Here is a 15,656-nt window from a genome sequence, read left to right as displayed (position 1 = left end):
TCTTGATGAGACAAAGGCCGCATAATGATTAATGGTCCTTTGTGCAGCTGCCGTCTTCTTTTCCGTCCGGCCTCATTCGCACACCGTCGTGTTGCAATTTCCTCCAATTTGATGTGCACTCACGATCGATCCGGTGCACACAAAGAGGGTACGGTACCTTGAGCTCATAAGACCTAAAAATCCAATTTTGAGAGGATGGAAAAGAACTCCATAGTCTGTCGTCATAACTTCAAATTGGTAGATGTGACAAGCTTTTCCTGGGAAACATCACCATTTTCCTGGTGGCAAAAGATTTGTATCTTTTCGTGTTTCAACTTCTCTTCAATTATCAACTGAATAATTGTACAATTAGCAATGGTGTTAATTTTTCCATAATATTTTATGCAATGTTGAAATTTAGCCGGAAATAAGAGCTTAATTTTCTTACCTTTGCTCAGAAAGTTGGTAAAAATTATAATATTAATATCAAATGGACAATTATTGGCAAAAAATATTATAACTTTTGTCCAAATTGTTACATTACATTGTTAACAATTAATTGGTAAAGAAAAAATTTGTTTAAAATTTATTATTATTAAATTTCAAATTACTGTTTGAAGAAGTTGACACTCGAGGAGATGATCATGGAAATGAAGAGATCGGGCTTTTCCTCGTTGCAAAAAATTGTATTTATTCAAAAAACAAACGGCTCTTCCAGTTTCGGTCAAGGTCTGCGACCCTATTTCATGAGCAAGAAAAAAAAATGAAAAAATCAGCATATTGAAAAAACACCACATTTTAAAATAAAAATAAAAATCTTAAAAACTAACAAATTCAGGTACCAACCTATTTCATGAGCAAACGCGCTGCTCGCTGACTAATACAAGAATGAGCTAGCTTTGTTAGTTTTTAAGATTTTAATTTTTATTTTAAAATGCGGTGTTTTTTCCATATGCTGATTTTTTGTATTTTTTTCTTGGTCGTGAAATAGGGTCGCAGACCGTAACCGAAACGGGTAGAGCCGTTTGTTTTTGAATAAAAACAATTTTTTGCAACGAGGAAAAGCCCGATCTCTTCATTTCCATTTCAAATTATTATTATTATTTATCCAATTCATTTTGAAACTACTACTTAAATTTATTAAAACAAATAGTTTATACGTTGATTTTGCAAGAGGTTTTATCGGAGTTTTCCTCTTTCTAGAGGAGCACGTTCGAGTGCATTAAGAAATCCATCAAACACTCCACTGTGAAATTGTCTCTGGCTGAGTGAGAAGTGCGAGTGATAATATTTCTCATTTCTGCTAGGGGTGGAGAATGAGTCGCTCCGGCTCGCACTGTAAACAGAACCGCTCCATTTTCACCATCTTTTGCTTCTGAACGGCGCGGCAGTTATCGCAGCAGGAGCCAAGAAAGAGAGTAGGCAAAAAATTCAATATCTCTCTCGTCTGCGAACAAATTTCAGCGCACCCCAACAGATCTTATTGTTATAGACCAGATGCAGAATTAAATTTACTCGCTGATTGGAACTGCCGCAGAGCGTGTTTCGTGCGAGAATTTTTATTCTATATTTCTTTTTTTATTATTTGCCACTGCGTTGTGTGCGTGATTGCATCGATTTTATCCGGAAACGTTCCCGCAGCAACAAGGATCGTTCCTTTTTATGAACACGGTTTTGCTATCGGTCGTGCCTGGCGAAGGCAAGATGATCGCCGTCTCGTACTAAAATAATGTGGCCCGCGGCCGTTAAAAAGTCGAAAGAAATAAAGAAACGAGGGCCCTGAGCGCCTCTTTAACTCGTGTTTGAGCTTCTTCTTCTTTCTTTCTCCTCCATTCTTATTTGGCAAGAGAAAGAAAGAAAGAAGACGAAACAAACGATGACATAGCAATCGGAAAAGATTCCTTTGCCGTTCTCGGTGGCGGGCCCTTGGGGAACGTCGCCTGCCGAAGATGGAAATTCGCCGTTTCCTCGCCGCCGGCCGCAATTATTAGTTATTGTAATCGGAGAGAGAAAAGAGCTCTCTCAGCATTGCCTAGCGACAGGCTCGTTATTTTTTGTTGCTATTTTCGCTCGTTTGCGGCTTCACTGGGCCAATTCGGGACCTACGATAAAAATATCAGAAAACAGCAGACGTCTCCTTTCGTACTCGTCGATAACCAATTTGAAAGTATCGAATATTGATCTGAAATTTAAAATGAAAAGATATATGCAAAATGATCAGTTTTCGAGCTGTTCCAAAAGCTTTTTTCTTTTTTTTTATGTATGTTAATTAAAAATTTAGTAAGAAACTCTTATTTGAAAGTGTAATCAATTTTTCTGTTTTTTTTTCTGGCAGATTCAGATACAAAATAAATTATACCATATCAATTGAAAAGACAAGAAATGTAAGATAATTCATACAAAATAACAATCACAAAGCAGGGTCACAAAATTTTGCTAAAAAATATCATGCACGTCACAGAAAACGTTATTGTTGAATATAAATTTATTTTCCTTCCTTTGAATTAAATACTGCAGTGAAATACAAAGCGAATTTGCGGGTTGCTGAATGAAATTGGAAGCTGTAAAACACACATTTGATTAGCTTATAGTTAAAATCGATTCCGCGACACTGTAAATAAAACTAAATTGCAATCAACATGTGCGTGAAACGAACAAAATGGTATTAATCGAAGCCAACGGTCGCGGTCAGAGGCAGAAACCGTGGAAGCCACAAAAAGCCGCCGTAATTAATATCCTCATCACCTGCGTTGCGGATGTTTGCAGCACCGGCTAATTACTCTGGCGGAGACAAAGCCAGCCGCTGCGAAATTAATAAATTCGCCTTTTTGCCCGGACGCGGCAACAGCAGCAGCTCGATCTCGCATTAAATTCACTGCGAGCGAGTTTATATATATTTGCAAAGTTGCCCGGCCGGACCGGCGACGCCACGCAAACAAAAAACCAGCGTGCCCGTGTTGACACTCGGGCGCGTTTTTTGCAAACAATGATAATGCACGTTCGCATTTATCTAATAACCGTGCGCGCAAGACAAAATTTTGCGGTGCAGCTACCCCTGGTGAATAGGCAGCCCTGAGGGCGCATTATTACGAAACATGTCGGGTCGGGCGCACCATTATAAGGACGTTGTTTGACCAATATTTTGCTTGGCTACAATAGAATTTGGGGTTGGCGTGCGGCTTAGCGGCCGAAAATTTCATCTCAAAGCAGCCAGGGGTGGAACAGGTTGCACAGCCTCGATCAAAGCTCACCTTGTCCGGCCATGATTGGTTGCCGACGTTTTCCTTATCCGCGGGGCTTTGCTGGAAAACTGCTGCTGAATTTGGTTTTCCGAGGCAACTGATCAATGATCACGTTTTTCCGTTTCAGGAATGGGAAGGAGGGATTTTATTAAATTTCGGCGCACGCTGGAGTGGCAGTTTCGGCGAGGGTGATGATTTAATATCGTGTGTTGTGTCGTATTTTCAAAATTTAATATCCTTTAGTAGCTCTCAGGGAAATTATTACGCAAAAGGGAGAAGATATATTGTTCTCCTTTCACCTTCAATGCCAATAATTATTACAAAATAATTTTATTAGTGATTTATGATGCCAAAGAATTTTTACTGGTGGTTGCTTTTAATTTATTTATTGAAAACTTAAAAGATCAGATTATTGTAATAAATTTATGTTGCAGTTAAAACAAATATTGTGTTCAGAACATATAAAATAACTGATGATGCTGATCAAAAAATATTTTATCTCTTCCAAAAACCAAAATTGCTCTAAAAGTTATTTATCAATTAAATAAATTTGCACTTTTTCCAACAGTAAGATCTATAAAAACTTAATGTTAACAATTCTAGTCTGTAATTTTCTGCAATTTTTATTATTGAATGCGATTAAAAAAAAGAACCTTTTTTCTAAAGAATATGCAAAGAATAATAACTAATTTTTCATTTTTACAAGATATCAAAAATATAAAACACTGATCTTCCATTTTCATACATTTTCAGAAATTTCCTCTAAATTTTAGAGTTCAAAATTTTCACTCATCCACAACATGTTTTTGCAACGTAAAAACCTACAACCGACCGCAAAATTGTTTCCGATGGTGAATAAAAAACGTTTCTGCGAAGGAAAAAAATGTCAGCAAAACCTCTTGCATAAATAAATCCGGCGGTCCGCCGTGGCAAAATCTCATTTCCAAGTCGCTGCTTCTTCTGGAGGTTTATAAATTGCCCGCCCCCAGGAGGTTCGTGCGGCATTAAGATCAGGTGGAGGTCTCGAGGAAAGCAATTAAAAATTTTCCCACGACGCATTTCGTGGAGCAGCAGCAGCAGGCCGTGATTCGATTTGCAGCTTATTATTATTTCTGGCTGCAAATAATAACCTGGATGCCCCGGGAGAACGCAGGAGGGGATATGCTTCAGCAAAAAGGGAAAAGCTGGATGCGCCAGGGGTCCTGTTGCAGCAGCGTGGCCGCTAGAATTGCCGAGTTTTGAATATCAATGGGGTCAATTTCGCTGCGTGAACCGCTCGGCCATGTTTAATAATCAAGCCCATACAACTCTCTGGCCATAACCTGAAGGGATCCGTTTTATCATTACTTGAACACAAATATTTTCAGCGATTTAAATTATAATAATAAGGAAAAGCAATTCATTTAGGTGAAAGAAAAGGTAAAATGTAACAAAAAGTTGTGGTGAAATAGAAATAAAATATTTTCGACTTTCGGCGGATTAATTGCAAGTATTAAAACAATTCCGACAAAAAATGTTTTTGAAATTATAATTTTTTTAATGGAGATGAATAATTTGTTTCATATTTTATATCAAAATTGAAGATTTTCCAGCTATTTGAAATTGATACTGATTTTAATTTAAAGTCGACTTTTCCTCGATGAGCTTTCTGAGTTGTTTATTGTTTAAGAAAAACAATATCCTGCTCAAATTTTGTGTTAAGAATTTTTTTGTGAAAAAAATGAAAATTTAAACAGTTTTTCACGGTGAAAGGAAAATGATCTAAAATAAAAAAAAAAGATTGGTTCTAATTCTTGTCAAAATGATTTCCCATGAATTATGGCTGAAGCCGAAACATGTGTAGAGCAGGATATTGTTTTTCTCTTAAACAATAAAAAACTCACAAGATCCATCGAGGAAAAACCGACTTTAAATTCAAAACACCACGAATCAACCCTCGATTGTGAATTTCTAAAACAATATTTAAAAATTGGTTTCCCTTTTTAATTTAAAAATTCGATTTGCTGCAAAATATTTAATCGGTAAAATCAACTCTAGTTTAATCCATTTGCAAATTAGCTTGATGAATTAATTTATCTGTAAACAAAGAGAGGAATCGATTAAAATGCCATTTATCCTGCTCTCACCTTGTAACAAATCCACAATTGACGTGTTCAACAAAAACATCCATTTCAACTTGAGCGAAATTTGTAATTTAGAGTGCGCGTGTCCCAGTGTCGGGGTGGCCGCCTGTGTGAATAATGAATAGGACAGAATATAAAAGCAAGCGGCTCTACAGATGTATTATTAGGGCCGGCATAGCCAGGCCGATATTAATTCGCAAGTGCCGTTGGCCGGCACCTGCCATATTTGCATAAATGTTGCCAGGCCTGCGTACCTATAGCATCACATTTTCATTTCGCAGCAGCGACCGCTCTAATATTCATGATGACACTCGCGCCACCACCACCACGTATGTGCCATTTCGCCCCTGCTACGATGCCGTGTGTGTGTTCGCTGGTGTGAATTATGATATTTCATCAACGCAATGAGCCCGCTGGAATTGCACTCGGGACCTCGTTCCACCCTATTTACGTTATTGGCGCGCTGTGCGACAAACAGCACTTTTGATGCGCCACCGTCCATTGCCAAATTTGACTTTCACTATTGTCAGTGGATTTATTAAACTGGTTGGCGTAAATTATAGTTTAAATCAGGAGCGAGAAAAGAGATAATAATTCATAATAAATGTCATTGAAACAAAATAAAATAAGTAAATTTAAATAAAAAATAATAATATTGGATATTTTTCAAGAGAAATGTTAAGTTTAGTTGCAATTTTAATACTTTTGTTAAATAAAAACACTAAAAAATTATTATATAAAAAATTCAAAATTTTCAACAAATTTTAATTAAATATTTACTAATTTTAATATTAATTTATTATTTTTAGTATTTAATTTTTAAATAACTTTTACTATTTGTTAATTATTATTGCTATTATCATATTTTTATAATATTTTACTGCAATAATTACATTTTTTATAAACTTTTCTTGGAGTCCGTAAATCCATACTTCAAATATTTCTTAGTAACAACTTTTCAAATATTTTGAATCTTGACCTGGGTAGTCTAGTGATGAATGAAATATTAAACTCCAAACAATAGAATTTTATGTTGTAGTAAAAAAAGATATGTTTTTTTCATCATCTCACTTTTCAATCGGCCCATCGCTGCTCTTGCCTGTTTATCATGTTTTTCAATTCACTATCATACAATAAGTTAATTTAGTATAATTACTTTTTTATGGACAACAGGTGCGCCGTAAACATTCAATTATTCAATTTCATGTACCCTTTGGGCCTGAAAATTCACGATCCAATATATTTGAAAGCGTTTGCAATACGTATATATTAATTAAAAGAGTATAATTCTCAAAAATCTCAATCCTCGGCACACCGCAGGAAAAGCTTTGCCTTTGATGAACGTATCGATTCGCCTTAATTTGCCCTTTGAACTCTCGGCGGCTGCCATGCAAAAATGGCTGTTCCGCAAATGAGGCCAAAACCCGGCCGGCGGCGGTGAGAAGAGCACTTTTGCTTCCCTCGCTACTCACAACAGCGTTGATTATTAGCTGCACAAAAGGCTCATATAATTATCGTCATTTTATTATATCGAGTCCCCGGAGAAGCGACGAACGCTTTTACGAGCCGTTTTAAGATCTGCCGGGACAAATACGAGATGGACCGCCGAGCTGCCGAATCTTTTGCGGAATAGAAATGGTTGAATTACGGCCAGCGTTGCCCCGAAACTGCATCGCTCCGCCGTAATGGTGCGCCCTAGAATGGAGTCGCCGGGGGCGCAAACCAAACCACTCCCGAGCGCACTTCTGGCGCAACATATTGGAAAATTATAAAAAAAAAAGGAAAAAAAGGAAAGCGGAGGCAACGCAGGCAGACATGTGTCTGCTCTTTGCCGCCACATCAGCAGGAAAATTGACGTTTGCCCCGTATTGCTGCGGGCCAAGTGCGGAAATTGACACTCGGAAGTGGGATTTTATTGCTAATTACCATGTTGCCTGCAGATGTTATATCAGTTCGTTTTATGTGATCCTAGATATTCAAGACATACTCCCTTCTTAGGATGCTGTAAAATATAATTAAGAAATTAAATACATTTATTTTTTTTAAATCAGGATTATTATTTATCGAAATTATAAATTTTATTTTTAAAATTTATAGTTTTTACCAATAATTTTTAATATTTATTAATATATTTTTAAAATAAACTAATAATTTGGCTAAAATATCAAAAATGAATGTAAAAATACAAAGAAATAATTTTTTATTTTCAACACTTACATATTATAAGATTTGGGAAGACGTCTGCACAATACATCTATTGACCTTTAAATCCATGAGATTAATTAAAGTCCAATTCTTTTTGGTTGCCAAATTAAGTGCTTATCTAGTTTATATTATGTTAGAAACAAAAAAATGGACAATAATTTTACTTTATAGATTGACCACCTGCATCGAATTGGTTGGACGAATTTTAAAGAAACCTCCTCAAATTGATTTTATCTCTCATACAATAACAATAAGCGAAACGCTTGTGAAAAACAACTGAAGCACTTTTTGTCAATGTAAAGGTCGATTTCGACTCCGGAAATTGATTCAAAATAATGTCAATAGTTATTTGTTCTCAATTCAGGAAACTATTACGGCGAAAAACCCTTTAAGGTCCAACGAATTTGTTTTCCGCAACTCCAAATATATGAAAAGTTTCTATATGATTGATATAAAAATAAAACCATTGTTTACAAAAAAAAATTCTGTCGTCCAACTGATGGCGATGGTATCGCTTTCAAATGGTAATTATTCGTTCGTGCAACTTTTTTATATTGGCAGAGTGTGTTTCCAATCGGCCCTTGTGTCACATATTGTTAGCAAACAGCGCGGTCAACAATGGAAAATGTAAGTCCTTTGAAATCGGCATGCGGCCCTAATTGTGAACCAGCTGCGCACAAAGGTCGAGCAGAGACTCTGCCGTTGACAAAGCCGTCAAAAATAGTGGCCATTCCGCTCACATATCCGCGGCATTGTCGACTGCTAATGGATTATGCTCTGGTGTAAATATACGAACTCGCGCTTTTATATATTATATGCAGCACCAGAATCGTCAAAGCCTAATGGATGGAAATACGTGTAAATTTGCCTCACCACTTCCTCCTGCCTAGATGTACTTTTTTTCATTGTTGACGAACGCATTTACGAATGAATGCATAATTCATACATATGAATTTCCTACAACCCCCCAAAAAAATGTGTTTTCTGTCGACCTGCCGCGTGTATCGGCTTTTCAAAAGGAATTGATATATTCGCCGATGATTTATGGGCTTGGCAACAATTTTTGTCTGCTGGAAAAAAATCGAACGCGCAGAAGGATATTTGAGATTCTGACGTTTCGAAAATTGAAATTCCGGCTTCTGTCAGGGGGAATAAAAGTGGAGGAACTCAAAATAGCAAATATTTTCGATTTTTATTGATGGTAATTTGAGATATGGGAGGCGTTCGTGAGGGGGGAGCAAACGACTCGCAATTTGTATCTGCTCATTCTTTTTTACTCTCGGGCTAATCTGCAGCACGAAATCTGTAAGTTGGAATTTTTTGTCGATAGGCGCGCCACTTTGCCTAAATTGCCCTTTTAGGAGCCATTACGAAGCCCAGTTTTATCTAAAGCGCCCGCACGAAGCGCGCGCCACTTTAAATAGCGCCCTCAGCAACCTTTAAAAAAACGTGAAATTAACGCAAACAGAAGAGCTGAGGATCAAACGCGCATTACTTTCGGAGACTAATGCTTTCAATTTGCATCCGACGAAACTTGTTTTTCACCCGAAGCGCAGCACAATCGTCTGTAGGAAAAAAACGTCACGAGATAAATATGTGGTCAGTCGTTCTCTTCAGAGGGCAGACGAGTTTTATAATTTAAAGTGGGGGATTTGGTGCTGAAGAGCGAGAATGCAAATGACCAGCCGTTATTTCCGTTCACTAGAGCGTGAAAAGGATTATTGCGATTAGTTTTCACCTGCTTTGTGATGTTTGTGCAGGAATGCCAAGAATAAATTTTTATTTCTCTATTCGGATAAATGGATGCTTTTTAATTAGAAAATTTTATGGAAATAGGAGAAATTTGCAGAATTGATTAGACTAAATTTTTTAAGGCTTAAATACCAAAACCTAGACATATATTTTTATTTAAAATTCTTATTTCATGAAGCATAAAATTTTATATAAATAAACTTGCATTGGACTAGTCATTATAATTGTCACTTAAAATGTTTTTAGTTTAGTCTATTTACATGATTTATGTGTTAAAAAGGGATTTTTATCCATATTTTCATAAATTCAGTGTGTTAAATTATGTTTACTTAAAATTTAATTTACATCTTTATGATCGGCAAATTAGAGACACGTAGCTAACTTTCAGATTAATTTATCTCTTAGATATTGCGTGTCTGATGCATAGATATTTTTTTGGTTCTTTTAAATCAAAAGTTTTTAATTTATAAAAGATTTGTTGAACCGAAAATTGAATTAACTCTTTTTATTTGTATTTAAATAAATAATATTTAAAAAACAAAATAAAAATCCGGGAAAGCAATTAAATATTTTATTATAAATGGAGTAAATAAAAGATTTAAAATAAGTTTTTATAAACATATTAGCAATATAATTACTATTTTAATTATAATGAGTCGTTCAAAAGCAGTCTCTGAGCTTAGCGCTCCGCTAATTTCTGCACTTGGGGCTCGAGGCTTCTTGTATGTTTGCGCTGCATCGCATCCGAGATAAATACGTGTGTACATGGAAGGGTTGGTGCGCGCGTGGCCGAGCGAGTGCAAGAGGCGGCGGGCGGCAAGTATGCAGCGCGCCGCACACACAGGGTTAGCGGGTGAGCCCAGTGTAAGGGGGAAACAACTTTTAGAGAATCGATCGGCCGCCGCCGCGCCGGTACCTCTACTCACAAACTCACTCTGGATTTCCCCTTTATTCGTCTGAAACGCGGAGCTCACTCATCTCCCAGGATCAGCACACGCACACGCTGCACACTGCATCACTCACAATCGCGAGAGAGCTGCAGCTTTTTTCGCCCGCGAGGCGCACGCCCGCCTACGTAATGATCACGCCAAAGTTGCCCGCTCGAGCCCCGAACGGCTGCTGATGGCGAGGAAAAGTGGTTGCAGATGAGGCAAGAAATTGCACCCGTTCTAAAGGAAAATAAAACATAAAAGCTTTTAAATAAATATTTAATTAAATAAAAATTATTTAATTGCAACGTTTTATTTTATATTATTTGAATTACTTATATATATTTTTTAAATTATTTATTAAAAATATTTAAATTTATATATTTCATTGTCAAAAAAATAGAGGGAACTTATTTAATATTACTTACAATTAATTTACTGTAAGATTAGCATTGATGTCTTGTTTATTGTATATATTTTTGTTTCAATGTAAATAATTGTATATGTTTCAATTTTATGTAAATACTGATTTCTTTACTACGTGTTTGTAATTAAAATTAAGTATTATTATACGTGATTCATCGGGTCTAATTAGATTAGATACTTAATTCAATACTAATTCACACAAAAAAATATTGTTTATACTGTTTATTAATTTCTATTGACCTTAATATATTATATTTTTTTTAAATTGAGCACCGCTTCATCAAATTATTATATTACGGTTTACAATTTTTTCCTGCATTTTATTTTAAAAATATCTTGTTTTTAAACTCTTGGAAAATTCCATTGAAATTCAGTAGCTATTCGTGTGAAAACAACGTCATAAATATTTTCGACTATTGTTTCAAAGAGATAAAAATGAGCAAAATGTTCTGCACCACTTCAATAAATAATAAAAAGCAACAAAACATTTTCGGCCTGTCAACGAGAGGGCGTAATAAAAAGCAGCCAACTCATTCATATTCATGAAATCCAGCAAATTCGAGCCACTTGCGAGGCGGCGGATGTGCAAAATTCGTCACCCCGCGTGCATGCCAAGCGACGTGACGCTGCAGCAGCCAAAGACTGCAGGCTCGAAAGTCTGCGGAAAAAATATCTCTTGTGCGGTATGCGAGCGGAACTTTTTAATGAGATGCAATTTTTGCCGCGCGTGAATTAAATGTAATACGACAAGTTGCGGGGAATGTCTAATTAGGAGCAGTTTCACCAAAATTGTGTAATTGTGACTCGGTCGCGAGAGAATGAACCAGCGAGGAGGGAAGCGGCGGCTTTAAATTTTTGAGGCTCAGAATTACATTACGCACTGACATGGTTATGCAGCCTGCTAAGCATAAATGTTGCGCCGGCTGTCTAACAAGGCATTTACTATTTTTACAAATTTGATAATATACTTTCTGCACAAAAACACAAAATTAAAAAGTCAAATGCTTTTGATATTATTTTTTACCTGTTTTTACAATTTGAAATATTTATTAAAAATTTAGATTTAAATATATAAATTATAATTAACAACATAAACGTAAAATACTAATGTTATAAATTAGTAATTTAAACATTAAATGCTATTCCCATGCCTTTTTTTATTTTAAAAATAAGAGAAATATTTGTATTTTTATTTAAAACAGTTTATAACCTTGTAATACTCTCCATTTTAGTATAACAAATATTTAATTTTAATTGCATTCATTCATTCATAATAAACAAATTAGTTTGTGATTTTTAACTTTTTTTTAAAATAAAATCATCAAATTTATATTCTTTGTGTTTACAATTTTTTTTATTTAATTTATACAAATCCACTTTGTAATTTTACTTTTATTTTGTACAAAGTTCAATTCATCTGATCCACTCTCATTAATAACCTTGCGGAAGTACGCACGTCACACCCATCAAAAGAGTGATAGTTCATGAACTGGCTCGCAGTGACAGGGCACATGTCAGCAGCATCAAACCGATTCGCGAACGAGTCGCCGGTCGAATTTGCAAATCAAATCGGTTCGAATGCGCAGCCGGCGTGCAAATGAAGCGACACCGCGAGACCACCGAGCGGTGACGTGCGCAGGCAGGCCGAATCTGAAACGCAAATTGGTTAATTCGCGATTTCGGGTCGCACAGAGACAGCCGATTGATTAATGGCGCGCAGACGATTCGCAGACTTCGAACGCGAAATGCATCAGCAGTGTTTTGTCTCCAAGGCGTCGTTGCTGCTGCCGAGTGGAATTTATTGTTTTATGCTTGATCAAGATTAATTGCGATCTTGGCAGTCGACACTTTTATTTTGATAGATCTGGCGGAGTGACACGAAAATCTCATGTGGGTTTCAAAAAGTCGCACAGCCTTGTTTACTACCGAGGAAACGCATTTCACTCCGTCTTCTTTGCTCACAATCAGAGTGACATCGGCTGTGAGAAAACAGAGAAAATGTTATAAATAGAAAAACAAAATAAATAGGTTTATTTAAAAAAAAAAAAAAAAATCAATTGGGAAATCTCAACTGTCACCTTCTATCATGCAAAAAGTATTTTGATTAATTTTTGGGAAAGATGAATTTATTATCTTTCTTTCAAATCCTGCAAATTGGGCGAAATGACTTTTTTTACTTTTATTTATTTCAAATGAGAAACAAATATATTAATTTTAAACTTTAATTTTTCAATTTTGAAATACATTTTCATTAATTTAGAATTCAATTTAATAGAAAAATATCCATAACTAAGAATTTAAACCATTTTCTGAAATTTTTTTGAAATGAAATAAAAATCCAAGTTTCTGAACAAAAGGGAGCGTGGTCTTTATTTATTTTATTTAATTTCTATGTTTGTTCCTGTCTACCGCGTGAGTGAGCAATCCATTGTCCTTATTTGTAATGCAAGCTCCGGAACGAAAAATAAAAAACAAACAAATGAAGCGGGCAATATGAAGAATTAATGGATGCGTGTTGTTTCGACAAAAAGGATTTGAACAAAAACATACAAAGCGGCTCTCTCTGCAAACAAACTCGCCGTTGCAAATAATAAAAACACATAAAAAGCAGGGCGACATTTCACAATGCACGTAGTATATATTTTTTTTGTGCTTTTTCCCCACCAGGACGCATTATTTTGATTTTCGCCGGCAGCCAAGCAGTCGTCCGGCGAGCCAGCGTGGATTTTTACAGTCGGCTGGCGCGCCAAATTATCGTCCAAAACAATAGGCCCAAATCCGCACGTCTAGTTCCATCTTTTGCCTTTTTTATTCGAATGTATGTATTTCGCGGTGGCGCTGGTTTCTTTTTTGCAAAAACAGTCACGTATTTATTATTTTCCGCTGCCTCGTTTTTCCTTCTCTTCGCGATATTTACTCTCGACCGGCGGCGCAGCAGCGTCGTGCGCGGGCCTTTTATTTTAACGGCGTGTGCGCCCGTGCGTGCGCCCTAATTTGCCTTTTACGCTCAAATTTTCGGGTGATTGTTTGCACGCTGTGTAATTTTCTGCAAATGAATTCAACAATTTTTTTCAAGAGATGCAAAATGGCTTCGTAATAACAAAAAATTTTACTAAAGTTTTTGACAAAAATCTATTATAATTTTTATTTAAAATAGGAAATAATCAATATTTAAATTTAAATCATTAATATATCTTGAAGGTATTAAATTGATCAAATAAATCAATTAAAGTATTAAATTTATACTTATTGATAAGAGCATAAAAATTAAGAATCATAATCGGTTCATACGAATTAAAAAAACAGTTCAAGGGAACAGATATAGATCAAAATCCATCAAAAAATGACATTAAATGAAGATTAAATATTATTTTTAAGTCATTTAATGTTTTTTTTTTATTAATTTAAAATAATTTATTATTTTTTTAAGAGGTTTTTTTCGTGGATTTACTGAAACTGTGCGAGAAACACTTGGCTTTAAAGAATGGAATATAGAAACCAAAATTTTGACTTTTAATTGAAAAATTAAACACTACACTAATTTGAACTGAAAAAACACACGCACACTAACAATTATCTGGTAATTATTATTTTCTCAATTCCTTAATTTTCTAATTTTTTTTCGTGATTGAACTTTTCTGTTTATATATTTCACACAAGATTCACATTATTTTTTCTTAATCCTATTGAGATATTTTCAACTGATTGAATTTAAATTACGCTTAAACTAAATCTTTAACAAGAAGTTTTCAGACCTTCCCCTTTTGTCAGTTTTCCCTCATTAATAAATCAGGTGTGTTCGTCCTCTTGCGTGCAGATAAAAAGCGGCAAACAAACAAAGTGTCGAAACACCTTAACCTGTAAACGAAATGCCTCTTATTTACTTATTCTTGGCACGAAACAAATCCGGTGAACTAATTGCGGCAATCGCTCTTTGCAAGTGAAGCCGGTGATTGCTGTTGCGATCAATTGAGTGCCTCCAGTTCTACGCAAACAGCGAATTTCTTCAGACCGTGAACACGTCCATAAAAAGTAGAGAAATAGCCTTTTCTCTACTTTTGTTTTAAAATATTTACAAGGCAACTTTTCTTGCCCGACAAAGAAGTGATGTCGGTGCTGTGTTAATCCCTTAACGGCCTTTCCGGGCCACACCGGCCATTATTATTGATTCACCGCAAACCGCCGCTGCGATTAATGTTTAATTCTGGATGAAAAATTCACGAGTCTGCTCAATTTTTGACTCGTTTCCACGCCTCTGATGTTTATGAAGGCGATTTGGCGTCGCACGTGTCTCGCCTCACTTATTCACCGCGAGCAGTTTTGCACTTTTTCCTCGTTTACGACGCGCAATAAGGGGCCCTAAAGGTAGTCCAACTCTTTCTCGGGCGCCGCGGCCACTTCAAAGGTCGTCCGAGAGCAACAGGTGCACCAGACTTTTGGAACACACTCGGTGCAAACAGTGAATATAACTGATAGCAGCCCTGTTTGGCCGGCCAGACTGGGCACTCTTGGCCGAGCTCTATCGCTTCTTTTGCATCACTGCCTTCAGTTACATTATTTGCGATTTATTACATTGGCAGCTCAGTAATTTTTGGATGCTACGAGTACGAACTTAGGGAAATCCTACTTATCGGCGATTGCACAAAGCCAATCTATTGCAATTTTTTTTTTATTATAATAATGTTTGACTTGAAGATTTAAAAAAAAATCAAACTAAATTGTAACGTGTCATAACAATAAACATTAAAGATCCACTCCGGTCGTTAGTATTGCTCTTTATTCTGAAAGATTGCTAAATTTCGAGTATATCTGGTGAAAACACTATTTGAAAATTCCAAACCGTTGCGTCTCAATCAAAAGAAAAACTAAATACGAGTGATTCGCGCGAAAAACGTGTGAGAATTGAGTAGCCAATCAAATCCATCAGTTTTGTACAAAAACTACAGCATTTGGTCACATTGGCGCTGCGATCGCTGATTTTGCCACTAATGCCCCACGGC

General features: G+C 36.0%; 1 protein-coding gene across 1 annotated transcript in view; it reads left to right on the top strand.

Moving 5' to 3' along the window:
• LOC132199031 (potassium/sodium hyperpolarization-activated cyclic nucleotide-gated channel 1) overlaps nucleotides 1–15,656 on the top strand; it is a 132,140-nt gene that overhangs the window by 33,318 nt on the left and 83,166 nt on the right. The window lies entirely within an intron of this gene.

This window comes from Neocloeon triangulifer, unplaced genomic scaffold, assembly GCF_031216515.1.
Source record: "Neocloeon triangulifer isolate White Clay Creek 2 clone unplaced genomic scaffold, ASM3121651v1 ptg000013l, whole genome shotgun sequence".
Taxonomy (NCBI): domain Eukaryota; kingdom Metazoa; phylum Arthropoda; class Insecta; order Ephemeroptera; family Baetidae; genus Neocloeon; species Neocloeon triangulifer.
The sequence above is the reverse complement of the archived record's forward strand: the minus strand, read 5'-3'. Positions and strand labels throughout refer to the sequence as shown.